This window comes from Takifugu rubripes, chromosome 10 (genome assembly GCF_901000725.2).
Source record: "Takifugu rubripes chromosome 10, fTakRub1.2, whole genome shotgun sequence".
NCBI classification, from domain to species: domain Eukaryota; kingdom Metazoa; phylum Chordata; class Actinopteri; order Tetraodontiformes; family Tetraodontidae; genus Takifugu; species Takifugu rubripes.
The window spans coordinates 2,278,940-2,295,712 of NC_042294.1; the positions used below are offsets into that span (position 1 = coordinate 2,278,940).

Sequence of the window (16,773 nt, forward strand, 5' to 3'; positions counted from 1 at the left end):
AAACCCAGCTTCTTTAAGTTTCCATCCAGAGTACGAGACGTTGACCTTTGACCGGCGTCGCTACACCACTGTTATTTATGGGAACCTCCTCAGCCAACGTGATTAAATGTCTGTGAAGATATCTGGTTGCCAGGGGCAGTCAGGTTGTCTTCATCCTTGTCTCCTGTCCTCCCCTGTCTTCTGTGTTGTTCCTTGTGTGTTCTCACCTCCTGCCACTCTGCTCTACCTTCACCTAACTCCACCTGGGTCCCCCCCCCCCTCCCCCATCTCCATACTGTTGTTTTGTGATTTGGTAGCTTTGCTAATTGGACTGACTCTTTGGATAATTAAAGCTTGTCTTGAACCCTCCGCTGTGTCGTGCCCTGGATCTGGTTTCAGTATATCTGCTCTGAAGCTGAGTGAATTCACACTGATGGCGTGAGAATTCAGTCTAATCGACGTTGCCGCCAGAGAAAACGGATTTGAACTTGTCTGTGGAAACCATGGGGCGAGGGCCTGGGAAGGCGAGCGTTTGTGTACGTGCAGACTGAGGAATTATTCTTCTAATCAAACAACAATTTTATCTCTGCCTGCCAACAGTTGCACAGAGAATCCCTGGCACAGTGCGATGCGTTCGTGTAAACCTTTGAAACAATACAAACCCTCCAAATCTTATCATTGCATCATGTAAATACACTCACACAATGCTGTCATCGCTGTCGGTGGGTGATGTTCAATGATGTTGACATTACAGTCGACACTCTTCTGTGAGGCACGGAGCCGGAAACGACGCGGACGTTAGCCATCCCACCTAAACAAACAAGTTGCAAGATATCAGGCAATATTTGTCCCATCCCAGAGAGTCCAGGAAGCAGAAGAAGCTGTTTCTGAAAGGCAGCAGGGTTTAGAGACATAAACAGAGGAGACAATAGTTCAATCTGCCATTGCGGGGACGTGATGCTGTGCATTTGCCTCCAAGGATGGCTTTTCGTAAACCCTCCACGGCCCGAGCCTTGTTGGCAGGAAGGATATTAAAGGTTTTTTCCCAGAGTTGACAGAAGAATACAGGGAAGTGGGTTGAACCAGCAAATTTGACCAAAAGCAGCACAGGAAGTGTAAGAGTGCCATGCTTCCACACGGAGCTGCCCTGCTGCGATGCTAAACCTCAACTGCGGCTTCTCAAGGTTGACTTTCTAATTTATGCCATTGTGTTCTCATATAGTTGCTATTTCTGTCAGTATTGTAACATTGAACTATTGTATTCACTCTAAAGCTGCAGGAATGTTAAGCCTGAGAGTCTCTCACTCACTCACACACTCTAACTTTTAACCATCTCACCCAGCAGGTGATTCCTCTGATGACTTCCTCTTCTTCCAAGAATGCTAATTAATGCAATCAGCTGCAGACGTGAAGCCCCATTATCCCTCAAGATTCCTCATCTCCTCATGAAATGTGATTCAGTGTTAAATGGCTGAACTGATTTTTAAGGAAGGAGAAATCTTCTGAACAGCATCGCGGATGCTCCGGGAAATGAGAGCGATTGAGCTGAGCGGTGTTGGCAAACATGTCCTCCAGTTCACGCCGTGTGGATGGTGTCATGTGACCAGAAGCCTCGTGGGTTCAGTCAAGACTGCTGAAGTCTTCCTGCGCTCTGATGGGCTTTTGTTCACTGGTGCTTTTCTGGAGATCAACATCCAGAAGTTCATCTATCGTCCATCGTCATGGCAGAAACAGTTCCCTCACGATCTACAAGTCACTCAATCCTGTGTTCTGAAGCATCCTTTCCAGGAAGACAACGTGCATGTAGTTTTCTGCTTTTTCGGGAACTTCTCGTCTCCTCTCCTCTTGACCCCAGTATGTTTTCCAACTGCTCCGTTTCTGCAGTGATGTTCCCAGCAGGATTGATCACTGCAGAGGTCAAGGGCTCTGGGTTTCTCTCAGAATTAATGGCAGAAACCTCGGGTACGTTTCTGGGCAGAACGTGGGGCGAGCAGACACGTGCACGTGCACGCACACACACACGCATCCATACACGTTGGTCCTATTCTGGACTTTTTGACTCGTATTAATTAGTAGTGCTCTGGGATGACTAAAATGTCCTTGGAAGAACAGCAGACGATGACAAGTCAGTTCTCAGAATTGACCAGACCACCCACCCACACACACACGCACACACACACACGCACACACACAGTAAAAACATTCTGAAAGGTGGAGCACATGATCTAAACAGGAAATCCTACCCTCAGTGTTCCCACTCTTCCCCACCATCACCAGCTTCTTTTTGCCCAGTTTTTTCCCCCCCATTTTCAAGCCTGTGAAACAGAATCACTTGGGATCCTTTGGATCACCTCCGCGGCGTGTCGCTGCTCAGATTAATCATTTCTGCTCCCTGTCATGCAGCTGCAGTCGACTAAAAATAGCAGAAATTCTAAAGATTCTTGTGCAGTTGGTAAGTCCTTTATTTAGTGATGTGAACGGTCACATTGAACTCCATAATTTCCCTCAAAGTTGAATTTGACAGAAAAATCTCCCCCTGATCGTTCTCATGCATGAAGCATGAAACGGGAAAGAAGGTGACGTTGAACGAGACCGGGGCAGTTTTCTCCTCTCCACCTTCGGCAGGAACGGCCGTGTGAATGTTCCAGGATGTGTGGCCTCCTCTCTTAATCCTCCATCCTCAGCGTGCGTTCCCATCAGCTGACATCGCTTTTTCTCTGTTCTTTCACCTTTCTGCTGTTTTTCTTCTTCTCCCTCCCTCTCTCCTTTCCCCCAGTGACCCCTCTGCCCTCCTCTGTGGGACTCCCCCGCTGCCGGCCACATCATCCTACAGCTGGACTCTGTCTCGGCTCCGGCTGACATTTCAGTGGCGTATTAGCGTTACTGTGTGCCATGTGGTGCCCGCACGTATTACTGCAATGGTGATAAATATTTCAGCGTTTTCAGCATCTTGCATCATTTTTCAGAAACAGCAGGATTTCTGCCACGTTTCTGCTGAAAAGACTGTGGGAGTTTTCCTCTTTCTGCCTGATCAAATACAAAATCATTCATGAATCCTGATTCAGACTTGATCAGAAAAATGACAAAAATCTATGGCTGCTCGGAAGTGCTGGAAACACCCTTCGAATGAATCTAATCTGCACAAGATGAGATAAGATTAAAGTTTAATGAATCTCTATTGAAAAGTGGGCCAAGGAAACAGATGAAACATCTCAGATTGTAATAAAACATCCCTTTGATGCTCCGCTCACAGATGCCGATACAGTAATGAAAGAAATCAGAATTCAAAGTTATTATTATCAGCACCTCCTAAGCTAGGCAGCTACTGTGCGTTTATCTTTGGATTTACTGAAACAAACAAATGTTCCTGAGAAAATCCACCTGCTCCTGGAATCTTGCTTCCAGGTGAATTCTTTTCTTTTAGTTTTCAGGTTACAGCCCGAAACAGAACCTCCTTTAAGGAATCTGCTCAAATGTGTAAATTTCTAAGGAAAAACGAGGTGTGTGTACATGGACGCAGCTAGTTCCGTCTCTGATAAGACGCCATTTGCAGGGCCGGGCCTCCCACGCCCCTATAGCCTGCTTCCGCTCAGCTCCTATAGATTTGATTTTCCTGGCAGTGAGGGAACCAGACTGGAGCCGCCCAGATCTTCTGCCATCACTAATGCTCACTTGACATGTCAGGAACTCCTAATGGGAATGATCTCATGCTGAACGACTCTTCTCTTTGCCAAACATGGTTGGGGTCATTCCCACTTCCCAGAAGCTGGACCAGTCTTCCCGTTCATCACATTCTCTCCCAGCAGATAAGGCCTAAAGGGCTGTAGCTCGTTCTAAACCTTTTATTAATATTATTTCCCTCAAGTAGTGATGTGGAAACATTCAATGTCTGCAGAATTCAGCCAGAATCGCTGCCAGATCTCAGGGGTGTCTTGGATCGTCACTCCTCCACAGATATTCCTCATTCAGGGCCGAATTTCCACAACACAACCGCTTCAAAGGCTTTGAGTGAGGAAGGCGAATGTGCTGCAGCGGGGTTTGGATTGGGCTGCGGGTTTAAACATCACAGCCATTAAAATATTTAGACATGTTTTATTTTTGTAAACACGTTGTCTTTGTATTATATTTACAAAGCACCAAGATTCCATATAAGTCAGGATTATTTGTCACACATCTTGAATGTGTCATCTTTTTTTTATTTAGGAGCAGGAGATGTCTTCCATTACGCACATTAATGTGATTAAAATGCTTCTATTTGCAGCAAAGACGTCTGATCTGACGTGTTGAGGCTGTCAGAAGAGCATTTCTGGCACCTTCACTTTATCCTCTGAAGAAGTGAGAAAATCACCAAAGTGGGGCACCGCCGACGGATAACTGTGCGACTGACCAGTGACCACCACGGGGGTCTATTGTGTTCCTCCAGTTTAGCCAGTGTCAGACAGGATGTGGGTGGCTGGTTAAAAGCAAACTACATTATCTCAGTGTGTACATGATAAATCTCCACATGGTCTCTTAACCCAAACACATGATAAAGCCAAACATCCGTCCGAGAGCGAGCGGAGGGCAGGTGGGCGGGCCTGGAGATAGACCAGAACCTTCTGGGATCTCAGTTACAACAATGTCACGCAGCGAAGGACGTAACCAGTCTGTTGGTTAATGTCACTGGTTTAATGGGTGTCTTTAATCCTCTCAGAGACGGGCAGAAAAAGCTAACAAGCTTATGAGCTCTGGGAAGATTATGGTGGTGCCGCTGTTCGCTCAGTGGAGGTTCTGAGTTCTGTTCCAGGGTGGGTTCATGCTCCCCGCTCTGGCTAATTAAAGTGTTCTTTTCTGAACCAGATTTCTGTCTTTAAGTTCACTCCCACTGTTGAAACCTCGGCGACAAATGTGCATTAAAACAAGTCAAGAAATAAAGATTCTGCCTCTCTGCCACCCACCAGAGGGCAGCTGCCCGTTGACCCCTCGGAGGGCAGCTGGGGGCAGCTGGGACCCCTCAGAGGGCACCACTCACTCACACGGAAGGAGCCAGTCATTACCCCAGCTGTGTTTGCTGCATTATACTGGTGGCACACAGCTGTGTTCCCATTTCTGACTTCCTGAACCAAAGTAAATGCGATTTTACGCTATCAAAAACAACCTCCATCCAGGTTCTGTTCTAATCGATGTTCCGGGTCCAAAATAACACAAACTTTAAATATAGAAGCAGCATTCTGCTGTATCCGTCACAGTGGCTCCAACTGCCACTGACAACCCATAATCCTGCTCTGACTATCTCTACAATATCTTCTGAGAGACTCCAACGCCCTCCACCAGGACATGCTTGTGTGGTGTCTGAGCGTGGCGACACGTGCACAGCGGGACAAACGTTCCCGTCACCGTCCGGAGTAACCTTGGCTGAGCCTCCGAGGGCTGATAAATGGTGCCGGGACAACCGAAATAGAAAGTTCCACGTTGATGCCATGGCGACAGTTGCCCAGACAAACAGAGTGTTTACACCTGATATGAATGACAGTGTCCCTGCGTGTCGCCCACGAGCACCACGTCCAGTGGTAGAGATGGAGACACTAACTGCAGACGACTCCAGGACGGAGCGTCCATGTCCTGGTGTTTCCATCACACACCAGGTCGACAGGAGACTCTTGTAGGTGAGTGTCCAGGGGTGTTCTATTTACTGCTGGGGGAGGCTACGTAATAACAATCAGTATGTTTCGCTCCTAAAGAAATGGAAATATTCCAGAAACAGCAGTTGCAGCCCAACTGGAGCCTCACGGTTGGGGCTCATTTTATGCTCAGCTGTGACAAAAAGATGTTAGTTGTTTTAGACAGAAAACGTTATGGATTCGCGCTGTTGAACGACCCTTGGACCTTGAACAGGACCAAAGCCACCGTGTTACACTGTTTCCCATGTCTAGACTTGATGCTGGGATTTCTGGAGGCATCCTCGAGGGACATGGGCTTTATTTATGAGACAGCACCAGTGGGAGGTCCCAACCCACCGTGCTGAGTCCCACAGCTCAACTGTCATGGCCGACTTTATAAGGAGGTTTTACTGCTGCTGGCATGTTCAGTATGATGACCATCATAAAGCTTGTGCCAGCTACGTAGCACAGAAGTGTGTAGTCGTGGTGTTGGGGAGCCCAACCAAACTTATGGCCGTATTATAAGTACCGGTGTGTTTGTTGTGTATGCAGTCAGAATGAGAAAGACCCCATTAATATTCAACCTAAAGATGAAGGGTCACGTTTGCTGTGCACGTGCTATTGAATGACATCGATGGTGGCTTGTTAAAAACAAGGTGGACGTTTTTTGTCCGTTTTATGTAAAGTACCTGCTGGTTTAAGATTAATATCCAGCAATAATGAGCTTTCTTGCCCGATGGAGCAAATAAGATCAGTCACCAGGAGACCTTTGGTGTGTTGAGGTGTTTACCGGTGTACAGACACACACTATTGGTTATTAGCATGTTAACCAGATGAACTGAAGCACTTTTTACGCAGTTTTAAGACCACATTTAGCTGCTTATAGGTACTAAGTGTGATTATACAGACCACTTATCTTTAGAACAGCTTGTGTTGCCTGGTAACAGCCATCTGCTCCATATTCTCCTTCAGGTTCAAACCTGTAACCGTCGCGGCTGTCCAGGAGGAGCTACTCCAGAGCTGTGAAGCTCTCAGTATCTCCAGGGGCGCAAACTGTCCTGTCTCTGCAACTGCTCCTGACAATGAGTGATTGTTGTGTCTTTTGTTATCTCAAAGCTTATTTGTCTGATGGTCAGCCAACACAACACCAATTTTATTCCAATTTAATTTCTCTTTTTTTACCTGATGTGAAGCTCTCAGAATGACATGGACAGAAAAAGCAACAAGAAAGGTCACAGATCTACTGCTTCATTTCTTTCTCTGCAGACAATAAAAGTGGATACACCAGATACAGTGTGTGTGTGTGAGTATGTGCATGTGTAGCTAATCACAGTCTCTCTTTTCTTGTACAATCAAAGTGATGACCAAATATTTTCAGAGTTGCTTTAATAGGCAGTTTAGCCACTTTTGTTGCCGTGGAAACACCTGGACGTGTCTCTTGGGTTTGGTTTGTACGACAGCATGTGGTGCTCAGCGCTGCTCCCAGCGTGTCACCACCACAGCAGCGTTTTCTTCAGCGTTTGGTTGATTGATATCGGTGACACGATGGTGTGAGCCAGCGGTGGTGTTGAGCGGGCTGGCGTTCCGCAGGGCTTGTTAGGATATTACTGACACTCAGAGGGAAATGAGCGAAGCTACTGAACAGACACGATCAGGCTTCAACAGGCGGTGTTAAATGAATGAGAAGAGAGTGTGTTTAATCTGTTTTCACTGATACTCGACTGGAACTGTCCTACGTTGCGTCTTTAAAGGTTACGACATTTGAAAGGTTCCACAGCTGAATAAATGAGGGGAGGTGACTTCTGAACTTTCAACCATCCTCTTTATTCAGTTGTCTGCGAGGCCTCACCGGACGCCTCCTGTGGAGCTCACAGCCTCCAGACTGTTTGTTCAGCTTGTGGCTGAAGATGTTTCTGGACCAAATCAGCAGATGTGTTCCTGCTCCCAGCGCAGCAGGTCTGCGACCCACACGTAAACACCCAAAATAGATCGGTTTCATTCTTAGGTTGAACTTATTTACACAATAACGAATTTGTAGTTTTGTGGTTGTGGAATGTTGAATGGTCTTTTCTGGGCCCCCCTAATAAATCCTGGAAGATTAAAACTGCTCACAAAATTAATAAAATCATTGGAACCATCTCCAGCTATGCAGATGCAATGTTGGTATATCAGAGTAGTTTTAATTCAACACCATCAGAAGCTCAGGTTCTAATGAGTGGGTGTAATCCACGTCCATCATGGTTAATCTGAACAGCATCACATATTTTTATTTAGCAGAGAACGTTCATTGAATATGTGGTGGTTTTCAAACTGGGGGGCACATCCCCTAAGGAGGACACGTCATTGTGAGGCGAGGGCACTAAAAATAATGTAAACAGTTCATGTAAACAGTAGATTTTCAGTGAGTTTAGAAGAGAAAAAGAGATATTTAATTATAGGCTACTATTACTACTATAATTCTTCTTCTTCTCCTTCTTCACATTATTGTAGGCACATAGTATTGGGTTGTATGTCCGTGGTGGTGCACTGATTAGGGGAGTTGTGATGTGGCTGCAACAGCAGCCTAGGGGGACCCAGACCATCTTAATCCGGCCCTGGAGGTGTCCTTGAGCAAGGTCCCGTACCCTCAAATAATCACATAGGGTGTACCATTTAGGATAAACTGCAGCACCCTCCCCATGACCCCGCGACATGATGCCCGCTGTGTGACCCCCGAGGAGACAAAAGGAGAGACCGAACTCATGACCTCCTGTGTTCATTATCACATCCAAAACAAAACACATCTTTGTTCCAGCGAGCGCGGGACCGCCTTTGGACGCTTCACTGATGCTCAGTCGTGTGCAGCGGGTGTTTTAAAACATCAGTGTGTAAAATTAACTGTAAAGTTCAACACAACCTGGTGGTTCAAATTCTGGAATCGAGATCTTTCTCCAACTTTATAATCTCTAACTGAACTGCAGCTTTGGTTTTAGCTGACCTCATGTTATCGTCCAGTTTTGTGTAGATTTACATGCGACATTTGCTAAATGTTTTGTGCCTTTGAATTAAACCTTGATTCAGTATCATTTTAATGAGTCGAATGATGTGATGACATGGCTGTTAATCACTGTGATTCAGTCTAAACACACAAAAGCAGCTTCTCCTGCTTATATTTAATATATTTAATAAAAATGCCTGCGTGTGTTCTGAATACTGAAAACAGATTACCGGGAACTTTAATCCTACAGACTAATTATAGAAGAAACTCACATCCTTTGGGACACCCATCGTCCTATGACTTTACTTCCTGTTCTCTCTTTATCTCACACTCCTTTTAACTTTGACTTTTTGCTTACCTTTTAAAAAATGAGCAACCTTTATTTACCCAGGAAAATCTCACTGACACGAAGAGTCACTAGTAGAAGATTCTTTTTACAAGCGTTTGAAAGTCAGTGCTGAAAGAGGGCAGCTAAACGTAAAAATAAAACCAGTAGATGCTAACGTTATCCCATAGAACAGCTCAATTAAAGCCGATGCGCTCCACAGCTCAGCGTTTGCTGGGTCCCCTTTCTGTGAGAAAATCAGGACCTGTAGACTGGGAGGTGACACAAAGCATGCTGGGAGAACACTGCGAGAACAACAGACAACACACACAAGCGTAAACCGAGTCCACCAATCGGGAGAGCCGATCCTCGTCAGTGGCCCCACACGTCGTGCACGTCCAGAGCCAAATGGCCTCAGTTGCTTCAACACTCATCCTCATATTTGCTCCGTGGATATGAAAGTCATCCGTCTCAGCCGCGGGAATCTGTGCCTCCAGTTAGAAATGCTAATTCTCACCTTCACAGAAACTCATATTGTTGTTCTCAGTCACAACGTATTCAACTTGACAGGCGGCACAAAAATAGCTCTCGTTGCCCTGGTGGGGCAAACAGAAACGGCTTCTTTGCTGAGAGTTCTTCCACCACTGAACCCAATCAGCTCCAGGTCCTATTCTTCAGCTCTGCTAAGGGTCTTGGGTCTCTTTTAACTCGTCCAGCGTCTCCTGTCAGGGAGCCACGCAGCTACGAGCGAGGCGGCAGGACGGATGAATTCCTCTCCACCAGAAAGTGGAATTTATCTTCTGCTCCTGCTCCCCCCTCTGTTCTGACTCGATCTAAGAGACAACAATGTGAGCAGACACGGGGCTTTCAATCGTTCGTGAGCAGGATCTGATCTGTGATCTGATCTGTGTTTATTCACCAACGCAGAGCAGCACCTCTGCTGGTCCAGCTCTGCTGCACATTTACATTTACAGGCTGCCAACTTCCCTCCCATTTCTGTTGTGTCAAACTCCGCGCGGGGCTTGATTTTCACAGCAGGGGTCCGGCAGGCTGACACCCCCTCGCTCATTATCGTGAGAGGCCTGTCAGGCTGAGGCTGATACGCTCTGTCATCTGAAGAGCGCATCTATCAGATGTCAGACGTGCTTAAACGTGTCTGTTGATCTCCTCAGCGGCTCCGTTTGCGGACGCTGTGATCTCTGATGTTAGCTTCAGCTTTTTGAAGCATCATTTGGATTTTAAAAGAGTTTTATTTTGCAGCTGCGGTGCCATTTGAGTTCATATTTAAATTATTATGATTAGTGACAGTAATTACAGCGGCCTCCTGTATAAATAGCCGCTTGTCTTTTAACGCCTTCATCGGGATCTCCTGCCTCCCTCCTCTTTGGTTCCTCTTAGTCACCTTAATATTTAAAATATAACAATAAAAACAGTTTTGAAATGATTCTCCTGGTGTATTTGATCTAAATATTTACCAGCTGGATCACTTTAATGCTTCATTGCTCCTCTTCTGGCTCCTTGGTAAGTTCCCAGACCTGCTTTAAGAGCTCCTTTTTTAAACATGTTTCCTGTTGCAGCCCTGCTGCTGCAGACAGAGGAGGTCAGAGTCTGCTGGCCTGTGTGTAGCTGTAAATGTTCTCCTCGGGTGGGTTGACCTTTTAATTCTCCTCCGGTCAGATGACCGCTGATCTGGAGGTACAGTAATGAGTCCACAGCAGCCGCGACCTCTGACCTTCTGCACTGACTGAAATCGGTGCACTCATGTAAAAAGCTAAAATGATGACTTAGAGCAGCTCAGCTCAGATATTGGAACATGTGACCAGCAAACGTAGCAATAAGGGAAACAATTAAGGGTTGTTTTAATAAGCATGTTGCGTGCCTCTTAATCAACACACACATATAAATGTATGATATCTGCCTTTGGCCCCTCAGGACCTTTCTGCAGGTTTTTTTCCCTCCTCAGTAGAGTCCAGGGCGTGTGAATGAAAGTCATCCATCCTCTGTGAAGATGAGTGTAACAGTCATGAAGCCAGTGCAGTAAATTCTCTCCGTAAGCTGATACGAAGGGTTACGACACACATGGCTGCGAGCGCTGGGGCTGCTCTCATCCTCGAATCCGCCTCTCTGACTCTTTCACATCTACAAATCTTCAAACATTCTCCATTCATTAAAAGAAGCCGTCGTATTAGTGTGCAAATCTGTAAAGTTCTTTATATGGACAGTAAAGAAATGAGCCTGGAATGAGCTGAAATGATTAGCGAGCTCTCTCCTCTTTGCCACATGTGCAACAGAACACTTGAGGTGGGTTCTGGTTCCTGCAGTCCTCAGAAGTGATGATTGATACCACAATAAAAATCAATACTTATTTAAACAGTGTGTGAATGTGGGGAAAGAATACTCCTCTTTCAGGACAAAGAAGTCTTTCCACATCAGGACAAATCCTTACTGGCCATTTATGATGCGCAACAGTTTAAGTAAATATTGATATTTATCTGTTTGGGTGCAAAAGGAGACGGTGTGATGCGTCACCTGCGTCTACGTCACCTTCAGCTCAGTTTCTCTCCGTCTTTAACGTCTCTCGCTTCCATCTTTCATAAATGACGGATTAACTGGGATTTATCACTGGTTTGATGCATGTGAAGGGAAGCTAAAACCTTGACTCTGGGATTTCTGTCTGTTCCCCCCTCACTCGTCCCTGCAGATCCATAAAAAGGGGTCACAGCCTCAAAAATGACTCTCTGTGCTCGGGTGAATCCTACTGTCGCTGGAAGAAACAACCCACAAGTTTGCAAGAGATGAAAGATGAAAGAGAACATTTATTCCATGAGCTCATCATCATAAATCATCAGTGAAGCGGTCCCGTCCCAGGAGGGGAGCACCAGGGCTCCGTCTGTGGGCGTTGATGGATGTCAGCTGACCTCAGCACCATGCTGGGTGACACCGCGGCTGCACGAGCCTCACTCTTCACCTTCATGTGTAGGAAAAGATGTGAAATGCAGATGCGTCGCCTGAGCTTTCCTCGATCACATGACCCACCAACTAACCATGACAGAGCAGCTTTGGGTCAAACATCCCAAAAGGGGATGCAGCCTCCCAGACCGATAGCTAATGATGGATCTGCATGCTCACCGCAGACCTCCAGTGACCCGAGAGAGACCGGATCTGTGATCACCTGTCACCAGATTCTTGCACTTGCTTCCCTGTCGAAGCTCCAGGAATATTTGGTAAAAAGCAAATGGAACCTGGTCTTTAGAAACAGGCTGAACAGCTGCGAGGTGCAGCTGGAAGGGGCACGCTTCCACTTTTTTTTATTCCTTGGCAAAAGCTTTGAACTGCTGCACCATGATTGCCTGATTTCCATCCAGTCGGAGCAACTTCCAGCCAGTTTTCTGGAAAAGCCCGCTTGCTTGATACAAACAACATTTTGCTGAATACAATTTATGGGGAGAAGGTCCGCTAGGGGAACATTATAAAACACATGAATATGCAGAAACAGAATAAAGGGATGCGAGCTTATGAAGATTATGAAGCTTTTGGGGGGTTTGGGAGGGCTTGTCTTCACAAGAATGAGGCTCCTGTAGTAATTAGTGCCCATTATGGAAAGGATCAATGCACAGAAAACATCAGGGTTCATCCGTGTCATCATGAGCCACAGTTTAGATCGAACACTCCGTGAGTCAACGCTCGGATGTCAAGCTCTATGAAAAACCTGCTAATTTTCACTGTCCTCTTGTATCAGGTCACTCAGGTGTCACCTGTCTGATTCCTGATTGTTTCCACCTGTCCCCCAGTGTCCTCAGGCGTATGTCATCAGTGTCTCCCCACGTCCCCTTGTGTTCTGTCCCTTCATGCATTCCAGCTGTCCAGCTTTTCGAAGCTTGTGTCTCACATCTTAGTTCATGAAAGTGAATTAAAAATCATAGTTTACCTCTTCACATTTTGCCGAGCCTCCATTTTAGATTTGGATAATCTTTTCTAGATTCGGTTTCATCCTCTATTTCTAGTAAACTCTACAGTTTTACAACCAGTCCTGGTTAATCGATAAGTTATTTGGGAAGAATCCCTAATGTGGTCATTTAAATGTCATCTCTATGAGAAACACTCATGATAATCCAAAGGGAAACAAACTTCAATGGTCTTACTGATGGAACACTCTGTCTGTCAACATGCCTCCAGATTTATGTCCACAGTTACAGATCTGTGCACGCACGGATGCACCTTTGATTGCATCAGATTCCGGCTGCGCATTTTGCAAATATCTTGCAAATGCATATTTCCTACAAATATCTGTTTCATACTCCAAAAGCATTTTGTACAATATTCCCCCTCAGAACATCACCCTCATTCCTGCCTCTGGACTGTGGGAGCTTCCCCAGAATCTCGACGGAACTACGACAGATGCCGAGCGGCATAATCAGGCTGCGGCAGCCGAGCTCAGCCTGCCTCTGCTCGCTAACACAATGCAAATGTCTTGTGTAGAACACGACCCCGGCTGCCCCGAAGCATCAACACCAGTGCGTGTCTCGTTTGTCAGCAGGAGAACGGCTGCAGGGAAAACGATTCCTCACTCGCACTCGGCCTTCGCTGCTCTGCTCTGCACATGAGGCATCGTAGGACAGGAAGCAGAGGAGATTAGGAGGTGGGAGAAGGAGCAGGAAGGGCGAGAAGGAAAGCAAGGAAAGAGGGAAGCATGAAGAGGACTGAATGACTTTGCATCTTTTAATGAAACCATCTCACGCAACAGGACAGTCAAGCTGGAGGCCGTTGAGAGCATTTGGGGAGAAGGAGTTTAGGACGTGCTGGAGATAGACAGGCTGTGATTACAAGAATAATTAATTAGTTCCCCACAATAATAAAGTAGCAATATGTGGACATTTTACTATTGATGTTTATTGAGAAAATGAAAGGAACATTATTTCAGAAGAATACAAAGCAGATTTCTTACAGGTAAGTCTTAACCAGGGGATTCAGCACACTGGACTCAGCCTACACAGCCATCTGAAAGGCTTCGAGAGTTGCCCCTCGTCCCTATCTTGGCTCCTCAGACCATCTGGCTGTGATGCTGATGCCAGCATACAGGCTCCTGCTGGCCAGAGGAAAACCCACCGCGAGGCAGGTGAAGTTCTGGCACGAGAGGGGGGAAAAAAATCCCTGCAGGACTCCTAATGCATGGAGGGACACGTTCAAAGCTGCTGCCATGGTCAGTGAACATGCTGATGTGCACGAGTACATTGCTGCTTCTCCAGCAGGACTAAAAAGAAGCCACGGATGATGCGAGAGGTCAGGGAAAAACAACAAGCTCGGAACAACACTTTCAAATCCGGAGATGAGGCTGAGCTCAGAACGGCTACAGCCAGCCTCAACCGTGCCAATAGAACAGCAAAGCCTGCACATGCTGGCGGTGCACATGCTAGCAAGTTCAAGGCTTCTTCCTTGATCCCAACAACACCAGGAGCACATAATTGGGGATCCAGGCTGTCACATTTCCATCAACTTACATCGTTATGCTGACGACACCCAATTATACTCATTAACAGAGCCAGACCAAACTGATCAGCTCCTGAAACGCCACCTCCACCTCAAAGACAAAGACCTGGATGACCACAAATGTCCTATAGTTGAAAGCAGACTGAAGTACTAGGACCCAAGCACCTGAGGAACATGTTCTCTATTGATGTAGCCTCACTGGGAGACATTAACCGGGCCCCCGGTACCAGGGTGGGGAACCTCGGTGTGGATGCCCATGTTCAGCTCCTTTCAAGCTCTCCCTCTTATGACCGGGCAACATCACTAAAGTCCAGCACCTTCTGTCCCAGAGTGATGTAGCTGGTCCAGTATGCTACGGCTCAGGTGCCGTCAGGAACCAGGAACAGTGAACTAGATTTATTGCTGATTAATGTTGATGTTCTCTGCATATATGGTATCTTCTGCACGTGCTCTAAATAATCAACCATTAGGTGCCTGAATGACAAGCATCCTGCTCACTGCCACCTATAATGACGGGCTGGTGAAGGACCACATCATCTCCACACTGGCTCCCAGGCTCGACCCACCTCTTTCTCCTATCAGCCAAACCAAAGGAGCCCCCAACACAAGAGGAAACAACTCTCCAGATCCATCTCTGTCTCCATCAGATCCTCACAAGGATCTTGTGGAATGGAACAATCTGACCCTGAATGTTAAGAAGACCAAGGGATTGATCATTGCTCCACTCAACTCTCACCAACAACAAAGCTCAGGTCCAAAATCCCTGCAGAGGGTGGTGAGGAGAGCAGAGGAAATCATCCAGATGTTGCCCAGATCCAGGATGTTGCTCACAGCGCGGTCGCAGCAGAGGACTTCACACACCCACATGGTGGACTGTTCTCCCTGCTCCCCACTGGGAGGAGGTTCTGCAGCACCAGAACCAGAACAACTACGTTCCACAACAGTTCCATGCCCCGAGCCATCCCAGCGGCTCCATCTGTTACTGGGCTGCTGTGACATTTCTGTTACATTTTCTGACGCACTATAACTGATGCTAGTCACGACATATTGAATAGCAGTTTTAGGTTGTATAGAGTTTAAAAACGTTTTTCATTTCTCATCTGTATGCCAATAAAGTGGCTATTCTTCTGTTACGCAGCCATACTCGCTGGTTCTGACCCTTCCATCCTATCATTTCAGCTGAAATTGGTCTCTATTGATTCAGAACATCGATGGCGTCCTCTCATCCTGCTGAAGAGCGATAATGGTCTTTCCCCTGCTGCCTTCCATGCAGTCACACAAAAACGGGGGAGGGGTCTCAGATTTTTTTTCTTCCAGTAACTCAGTAAATCTGGTAAATTGTGCGATGATTTGTTTCACAAGAAGAACTCTTTGGGACTGGGACTTCAGGTCTGAGACAGGGAAGCAAACGAGTAACAAGATAACCTGGACAGAAGGGCAAAGGGGCGTGGCTTAAATAGGCTCAAGGGCAGGAAGGTAATGAGACCACTTCAATAAAGGTAAAACAAGGACACACAACCAGAACTCCCGACAATCAAACACACAACACATATATGTGAAGTGTTGCTCTGAAATACTGGCTTTTGTATAACTACAACTGCTTTTTTGTGTGTGAGTGACAGAAAGGAGCAGAAGAGCGCTTACATCCATCACTGGATACTGAAGTTGTTTATCCTTCCTACAGGTCCTGTGGAGGTCATAAATAACTCACTAAAGGTTCCGCTTCCTTCATTTAGAGGATGTGTCTCAGTCTATGAACTTTGCTTGCACTGACATTAGGTCTGACCCTCCATCATCATCATCATCATCATCATCAAAGACCACCAGGCCAGCAGTACCTGAAGATCTACACAGACGCTCCTGTTTCCTTTAATATTGGCTTCTGTGAATGGGGCTCGTCCGGCTGAAGCAGCTCTTTGGGAAGTCCAGCGCAGCCCGGAAACCCATTAATAAGCTTTCTAAATCTGAGACTTGTGGATCCTGCTGTGAGTCACTTATCCTGAGGAAACCACATCTGCATTAGTGTCAAGTGTGATGGCTCCTAAATCAAGAGGTGAACGTTGTGGCGGTCTCACTCTTCCCTTGATATCTCACAATGAGATTTATAAATGGGAGTCTGAATTCAAAACTCTTCTTCATACACAGCAAGTGAAATCCGACCTTTTTAAATATCACAAGTCTGGAACAACAGAAGGATTCAGGTTTCGGCTTCATCGAATCCCTCATGAGCCATTTTGGGAATGTGTGCTAACAATGGAGGAAATCTGTGAGTCACGGCGCTCCAAATAATGAGGGGAAAAAAGTCTGGGTCCAATCTAAATGTGCGTGTGTGTGTGTGTGTGTGTGTGTGTGTGAGTGTGTGTGTG

General features: G+C 46.4%; 1 long non-coding RNA gene across 1 annotated transcript; it reads left to right on the plus strand.

Annotated features, from left to right (window-relative positions):
* Positions 1–5,410: 5,410 nt before the first annotated feature.
* On the plus strand, positions 5,411–6,903 carry LOC115251299 (uncharacterized). Its single transcript, XR_003889869.1, has 2 exons — positions 5,411–5,624; positions 6,591–6,903. It is a non-coding gene; the product is annotated as an uncharacterized lncRNA (long non-coding RNA).
* The last annotated feature ends 9,870 nt before the right edge of the window (positions 6,904–16,773 follow it).